An 8,787-nucleotide genomic window follows, 5' to 3' on the forward strand; every position below is an offset into this window, starting at 1 on the left:
CTCGTGACATGATAAAATTTAAAAGTCATATTCAATCACTTCTCTTATTTCATTTGAGAAAATTTTGACTATTTGGTTTACAAATCCTTCAAATTATTAATTTCCCTAAAAAACTGAACGTTCTTTTTTCGTCTTTGTTTGTTGTTTTTGTTTTTCTAATGGCAATATTAACCTTCTTTTTCTCATTAACGTTTTAAACATCACAGTTAAATAACTATGCACCTATACTATGTGATTTATAATAATTTTATATTAAAAGAAGCGAGCACCCAGAAGTCGGAAATCCTAGATTTACCACTGAATTTCATAAACCAAAATAAAAATGTATTATAAATCGAAAAAAATAGTTTTATGAACTGAATTCAAGAAGAAGCTAGTCTAAAAGTATCATACATATATATAAAAGAGAACCCTAGGCCCGCCTAAGTGGCGCCATCATAATCAAGGATTCCCTTTAAATTTATCTATTACCAAAACTAGCATTCTCATTTCATGAAGAGTTATGACTTATATGAAAAGTTGCGACTTCATGAAGAGTTATGACTTATGTGAAAAGTTGTGATTTTATGAAAAGTTGCGACCTTTAGAAATATTTACGACTTTTATGAAGAGTTGTGACTTTTATGTAAGGTTGTGACCTTTTCGAAGGGTTTGTAACTTTTCCAAAGAATTGTGATTATAGTTTGTTTAATATAAATAGAGGGATTTTCTGCCACTATTTTTTGTAGGTCTTTTTTCGTTATAGGGTAGTCAAATTCAAATACATTGATTATGTTTCTTTTGAAGTTTATTTCATTCCTTATAGTTTTGTTTCTCCTACTTCATGGAGATTAATCTTTCCAATAAGTCATAACTATTCATGTAACTATGACAATTTCTTTTTACTGTTTAGTGACCTTTTTGAACTCTGTTAAAAATTTCAGCAATGATGATTAAAATCGATTATCTCTTTCTTTCCTTCCTGCAGGTTTCTTCATGTAAACAAGAAAATGGTTTTAATCGCAATGTGACATTACTAATCTTGCACCTCTCCATCTACAACTCAGAAAATTATTGAAATAATTCAATAAATTATATTTGGTTCTTTATTTCTACCACTATTATTGGTAGTTTTTTTTCGCTATAGGGGAGTCGAATTTAAATATATTAATTAAGTTTCTTATGAAGTGTGTTTCATTCCTCAAAATTTTCTTCCTCCTATCTAATGAAGCTTAATCTTTTACTGTAAATCATATTAATTCATGCATCTATTGCAATTTCTTTTTTCTATTTTGATGTTTTTTTAGGATGATTGAAAATTTATCTTCTTTTTTGTCTCTTTTTTAGTTTTATTCGTATACTTTTTGGGAAATTTTCTTGTGAGTTGTGCTATATTTGATAGCACAGAACAATTAATATGTGATAACTAATACAGAACCAATGTTAAAGTTTGTTAAAAGAACCAAAGAGATTGCTTTCTTCTTTGCCACAGTTAGTATTGATTGCTCATTCTTAGGTATAAACATTTTATATGTCATTGAACCCTTCCTAGAATATTAGTATAGAGACAACTAATTCACTTCTTTTACCGCAAGTTAACTAATTTGTCATATTTCTTCGTCTCTTTTTTTTAGGCATAATAAGAGATCAAGTTTTCTTGAAACAAATAAATATCCAAAATACGCTAAAACAAAAATATTATGATCGGCAATGAATATGCACAATAACGAAGAGTGCTAGAGCCTTTACCTACATTAATTGATTGTCATTACATTCAATGTTGCTATGGACTTTTTCTACAGACATTTATAATTTTCTCTAAGGATCATTTTCGCGTAGTGATAACTCTTTCTTTTGAATAAAAGCTTTTTTTGCTTTTTGATAAATAAGTAAGAACTCTTTCTTTTGGCTTCTTTCAATTAAATTTGTGAACTGTAAACTTTGATACAGTCCGGTAGACTATCTTTTTTAAAAATATGTTAAGCAACATGTGTTTTTCTTATTGATTGTTAGGAAAGTAAGGTTGTTATTATTATTATTTGTGGATATTTGTGAGTTTAAGTACTCAGAAAATTATGCTTTGAGATTTTAATATGTTATGTGTAAAATTTTTTGTTTAGAATGTCCAATTAAGAATTATGTCGCTTACTGCTTCGTTGATAATTACATTATAACCATAGCAATAACTATGGTTCAATTCCAAATAAGTTGGATTGGTGATATGAAACCTAACCAATAGTAATGACTATTCTGAGACGATGAGGAAAAACATTTATGATATAATAATTTTAGGGTCATAAGGAAGGAGACAAAGGTCCTCCATTTGAATTAGTTAATTATGTTCTTGTACGGACATGATGTTCCACTTTACTTGGGAGTGTTGTTGTTCGAGGCTTTTTGGTCTCTTCTTTAACGTCTGATGTTATTTCTTATAAGTTCTTGGAATTAAGAAACTTTCATTACTTCTGATCAACTATTTCCATAGAGATTTCTTAGACCTCTTTCTTATACTTAAAATAACTCTATGACTCATAATTTTTAAATAAAAAATATAAAAAAAAATATAACACTTTTAAGATTTTGGATTCCCTTAAGATAAAATGATCTTGACAATGAAGTGTATATATCGAAAATCCGAATATTACCAAATGATCAATGTGAGCATAATAAAATAGTCAATCACGTGCGAAGCACGAGTAATTTACCTAGTTTCTAATAATTATTTACAATATCAGTAAATCATATCATATGAAATTAAAACCAAGCCAAGAGTGAAGGACGATACACTATAACAAAAATAATTTTTAGCTGCATTAAATATTGACAGTAATAAAGAGTGATAAAGTCTTTACCGGCATTAATTAAGTGCCATTAGAACCAATATTGCTAAACGTTTTAGGGACATATACAAAGAGTGACAATTGCCGCTAACTATACATATTTAGAGGCAATTAAGAATCAAATGCCGCTAATGATCATTTTTGTTGTACTGATAATAGTATTCCCTCGATCTCAATTTATGCGATACATTTCGCTTTTTGAGACTCAAACAATTTATATTTGACCCAAAATTTGCTAATTAATTTCTCTTCAAAATTATTAAAATGAAAATTATATATTTGTAAACTACAGAAAAGTAGAGATAAGACACAAGTTTCCCCTAGACAATGAGAAATACAACTTAACTAAACTAAGGAACCATTATCCCATGAACTTTTTTTTTTTCTTCTGAAATTTATACACCTTTTGGCTTATGTGGCACACTCCATGACTCCATGTAGTTGAGGCATGTAAGTGATGTTTGGATGTCACATAAGCCAAAGAAGTGTATAAAGTTACCAAAGAAATGGATTTTTGGGGTAATAAACTAAGGTTTTATTTAGTTAAGACGTATCTCTGAGATTTTGGTCATAGTCTAGACGGTACTTGTACCTTATCGCTAAAATTTACTATAAATTTTAATAATTGAAAATTCAAAATTTTTTTAAGATATATAAAAAAATTCACAATTAAAAATAGACTTAAATATATTTTTAAAGTCCAAAATGGATCAAGTAAATTTGGACCCACAGAGTATATATTTGGTTAAGGTAAAGTCGTGAGACATGCGTTACGTTAATGTGGAACACGGATTGAGTCAGAGACACACATATACTAATGTGGAACACATATATACTGACAAAGAATTTAGTTACTTTCCATTCCCAAGAATTGCAACTAATTTTCATGTATATAATAAGTTATTATTTGCTTTGTAATATCTAATATCTTTTTAGGCTTTGATTTTATGAAATCTTTTTATTAAAATGGTGAAAAGTCGATGAAATTTGGACAAAAAAATGATTTTTATTACAAGAGGAGAGAAATCATATGAGAAATCAAATAAATAGCTTAATGGATTAAACATAAAACATTCAAAAGCAGAAAATATTAAGCCTTAAATAGAATTTCTTAGCTATAGTTTTACTAATTAAAATTTGCAATTATATTTTGATTTGTTGCGCATTTGTATTTGTTGTTTTCATGTATATTAACTGATTTCTATTATAATGAATACATATTAGGAGGAGAGGGAAATCGAGAGAGGTCGGCAGGAGAGGAACATGTTGTATTGATCATAGTATGACAATACAAAATGTCAAAAACTAGTATCGCATTAGAAACGGAGTAAAATCTCTAAAATATAAATTTTTATATTAATAATAACAAAAATTGGGTTGAAAGAAATGTTACAAGAAAAATTAAAATAAGTACATAATTTTAATATCCTAAATTACAAAAATATTAACAACCAAATTGTAGAAGAATTTCTATAAAATTATTAACAGTAAGTAAACCAAAACATAATAAATTCAAAGTCAAGCCATGATAAAAGGATAATAGTACTATATATTATACCTTGTCAAGCTATGATTGAAGCTAAGGATGATAATACAATATATAAAATTACTCAAGATAATTAAAGTGGTGACACAAGTATCACGCTAATGGGGAACAAACGTACATAGTGACAAAAAATGTAGTTGTTACTTTAAAAAAGAATAACCTAATATGATTTTGAACGGAATTTAAGAAAAAAAAGATTTATTATTGTTTTTTTGGTTCTAAATTAATCAAAGTTATGTCAAATGTATTAAAATATTCTTTAATTTTGTGGCCTTAAACATGCGATGAGAAAAGTTGAAATTAAAATGCTGCAAAAAAAAGTGACATTGTTTTTTAAGCAGACTGGAGGTCATTCTTTTAAAAACAGTGAGAGTATGTAGGTTTTTTGTCCTATAAATAGCAGTGGTACTTTCTATTCAAAAACCATTCAATAGTCATGGGATTTTTCCTCTTTTCTCAAATTCCTTCATATTTTCTTCTTGCGTTCATCCTAATAGTATCCCACTCTTGTCATGCCCAGCAGGACTATTTGGATGCGCACAACACAGCTCACTCTAATGAGGGAGTTGGACCATTAACCTGGGACGACAAGGTGGCAGCCTACGCCCAACAATATGCTTCCCAATTGGCAACTGATTGCAACCTAGTTCATTCTCATGGCCAATATGGTGAGAACCCAGCTGCCGGTAGCGGTGACTTCATGACGGCCACGAATGCTGTGTAGATGTGGGTTGATGAGAAAAAATACTATCACCATGAGTCTAATACATGTGATGAAGGAAAAGTGTGCGGACATTATGCTCAGGTGGTTTGGCATAATTCGGTTCGTCTTGGATGTGCTAGGGTTCAATGTAATAATAGAGGATATGTTGTATCTTGCAACTATGATCCTCCAGGTAATTTTTAGGCCAAACTCCATACTAGAAAATGATTTATTACTTAATCATTACAGACTCTATCCTATGTGAGGTACGTACGTACGTACATTCCATATTAAAAGTAAAAGAATTATTTAACAAATATGAAGCTACATGCTTCTATGTATGATCTGATTATTTTGAATTATGAAATCATGTGTTGTTGTTCTAATTAACTACGCTTTCATCATCAAAATCTTAATAACATGCATTTTTAAATAATAAGAAATTAATAATCTGCTAAAGGACAGAAAACATCATCATGCAAATCCACGCATTTCTTCAAATATGAAGTAACCTACTCTAAAAATACGAATATCGCTAGTAATACTTCATAACACAAACATACACTAAATATAGTCACAACCAAACGACAAATTTCCCTTAAAGAGTTTCATCACTATATGCATTATTTACCATCGCCACTCAACATCGCTATCACAAACAAAGACTATAAATCATACTAAATAACTAACAAGAAACAAAAGATAAATGACTAATTCAACACAATATCAAAAGCCCGACAAGAGCACATCATCCACAAAATCATCAAGGTCTGACATGGGCACAACAATCCATAACAAAATAAAATAATCCTTACAAGGGAACTATACCACCCCAGATTTGAAAAGGAGAAAGAATGCATATTTTCAGAAGTTGTAGGTACCACCAAAGGAGGCCACCTACGACCGTAGGTTGACCCGTGGACCGTAGGTGCGATCCATGCTTGCCCACCTGTAACTCCCTCCCAGAACCCCAAAAAATTTGGCTAAGGCAGGACCAACGGCCGAACCATAGTTCAGACCAGTTATGTGGGATTCACTGGTGGATTCCCTTCATCCACTAGGTTCCTAGAATTCAGTCAAAATCTTAATTCCCTAAATAAAGCTTAGTCCCAAGGTTTCTAGAACTTCATATAATTGTTGTGATTTAGTTGTTAGAGTATTCGTAGTTAGATTATCATATCTTTGTACCAATGTTGTTTAGTTCCTTGCATGAAACTAAGCACCCTAATTGTTGTGATTTAGCTGTTAGAGTGTTCCTAGTAAATTGTGTAATAGAAACAACGTAAAATCATTAATATGTAAAATTTCAATATTATTCATAAATACTAGGTAGAATTTTATTTAAAAAATTAAATTAAGATAGGAATTACAATCTCATAGACCACAACAAAAATCATATTATAAATAAAAAAAAAATACTTTTAAGAACCGAATTCAATGTATTAGCAGGACACTCCTCGACAATGAGAATTAGTGTAACAGGACCCTCTTGGACAATGAGATTAGCAGGACCCTTCAGGACAATGGGTTTAAAAAGACCTTATGGACAACGAGAATTAGTGTAGCAGGACCCTCCTGGACAATGAGTATTAGTGTAGCACGACCCTCCTGGACAATGGGATTAGTGACAGCTTCCCGGACAATGGGATTAGAAAGACCCTCCTGGACAATGGGAATTACTATTGCAGGATCCTCAATGGACAATGTGATTTACCTTATCAGGACCTTCCTAGACAATGAGATTTAGTTTAGCAGACCCCTCATGGACAATGAAATTAGCAGGACCCTCTTGAAGAATGAGAATTAGTGCAGCAGGACCCTCCTGGACAATGAGATTTACTGTTACACCCCGCGCTACCCTCGAGAAGCGGACACGAAACCTAGGACCACAAGTGATTCCAAGCTAACCCTGCTTGCATGATCATGAGCATACTAAAGATAATAAACTGATGTGGAAGCTAAATCATAATTAAATTTGAAAAGATGGGGAATACCCATATTCTATAACTGAGATATTTTAAAAAAATGAGTTTAATACAAAGGAAATATTAACTCAATACTAAACTGAATTTATCTATGTCTGAAATAAGACTCTAAAGTGGACTAGAAATACTTGGATAAGCCCCTAGCTAAATCTAGCGAACACTTAAACTAAATGACTAAAGACTGAAATGACACTCACGACTGTTGTCCTCGAATAATGAGGACTCATCACTGAATCTTCTGAACTAAAGATCGGAAATCGATCTATGCGTGATCTGGATGTTGAGAACCTGAAACTACATCACGAGAATATGTATTGCACGTATGCGTCAGTACTTGAGCGGTACTGAGCATGTGGGATAGAGTAAAGCTGAAATAAAACATAACTGAACAAGAAAAAACAAGTACAATAATATGAACATAATCTATTGATTTCTGAGCTAACTGGATGCAATGACCAATTAATATACTTATAAATGGTCAATGAAAGAAAGTATAACTGAACTGTGGGAGTTACTAATAACCGATAATAAAATCACATGAGCTAAATGTGGAGTCTGATGTATATGCTCCATAGAGAGGACCCAATATACCCTGCCAGAGGTATAAAGGCATGCTGGCGTGATCACTAAACTGATTGCCCACAGAGGGGACTTACAACTTACTTGGCTAGTAGTTCTATGATTAATTGGGTACGCTAAACCCTAGTCCAACTCGGTATTATGCTTTCCCAATGAATTCTGTAATTTATAGATTATGTCTCAGTTTCTGTAAATACTGGATAGCACGAAACTGAACATGCAAGCTGAGAATACAACAAATAATCTGGTAATTATACATTTATAACTGAGGCATGTATATCTGAAGTGTCTGAAATATCTGACCTAGCTTATGTAATTCAAGAACTAAAGAAATACAAAGCTAGGGTTCTGAAATTCATGTAATAATCTGAGTAATGACATGATAATCTTATTTGGAACATATATTGAATGAATTCATGAAGTTCTAACAAAGTTCTATAAACCTTAGGTTTAATCATGATAAGAGAATCAAGAACCTGACTGAAAACTAGGGACCCAATGGGTAGTGAAATACCACATACCTGGTGATGAAATCCACGGAAAAATACTGAGGTTTCGGGGCTGGAACTGCTGGAACTTGTTGCATTCTTGAATTAGGGTTCTTGAGCTTTTTCTCTTTTCTTGTTTCTACTTTTCTAAGTTTTAATTAAATGATTTGACTTAGATATGTTTTTGTGATGTTTCTAGGCTTAAACTGACTAAAATATGATGGTTTAGGGTCAAAACAACGTAACTTAGGGTTTAAACAAAGTGGGAAAGGTCCAAAAGACCCCTGGGAAAGCTGCTGTGAGACCAAATGACGGCCAGGACTGATGGTCCGTCGTCTGACCGACGCCCCGTCGTTGGTTCCATCGACTGGGCTTGTTCGACAGTCCTTTACTAAAATGGGCATAACTTTTTTCTCGAATGTCTTATTTTAGCAAGGTCGGTGTCTATGGAAAGATAATTCAATTATATATTTGTGGGTTGGTCATGAGACACCTAATTGATTTTGTTCTAAGAGTTATGACCATTTGATGTTTAACCTACTACATTTCCCCTTATATGTCTGCAAATTTTACACCAACGGTCCGTATGTCCACCTACGGACCGTGATGGTCATTTGTAGCTCTTGTTAGAGAGTTGGTGAAGGGAGTCTTGATCGACGGTCACGGA

General features: G+C 32.1%; 1 pseudogene; it reads left to right on the forward strand.

Annotated features, from left to right (window-relative positions):
- The first annotated feature begins 4,801 nt into the window (after window positions 1-4,801).
- LOC107001873 lies at window positions 4,802-5,454 on the forward strand (annotated as a pseudogene).
- The last annotated feature ends 3,333 nt before the right edge of the window (window positions 5,455-8,787 follow it).

Source organism: Solanum pennellii, chromosome 10 (genome assembly GCF_001406875.1).
Source record: "Solanum pennellii chromosome 10, SPENNV200".
Classification (NCBI taxonomy): Eukaryota; Viridiplantae; Streptophyta; class Magnoliopsida; order Solanales; family Solanaceae; genus Solanum; species Solanum pennellii.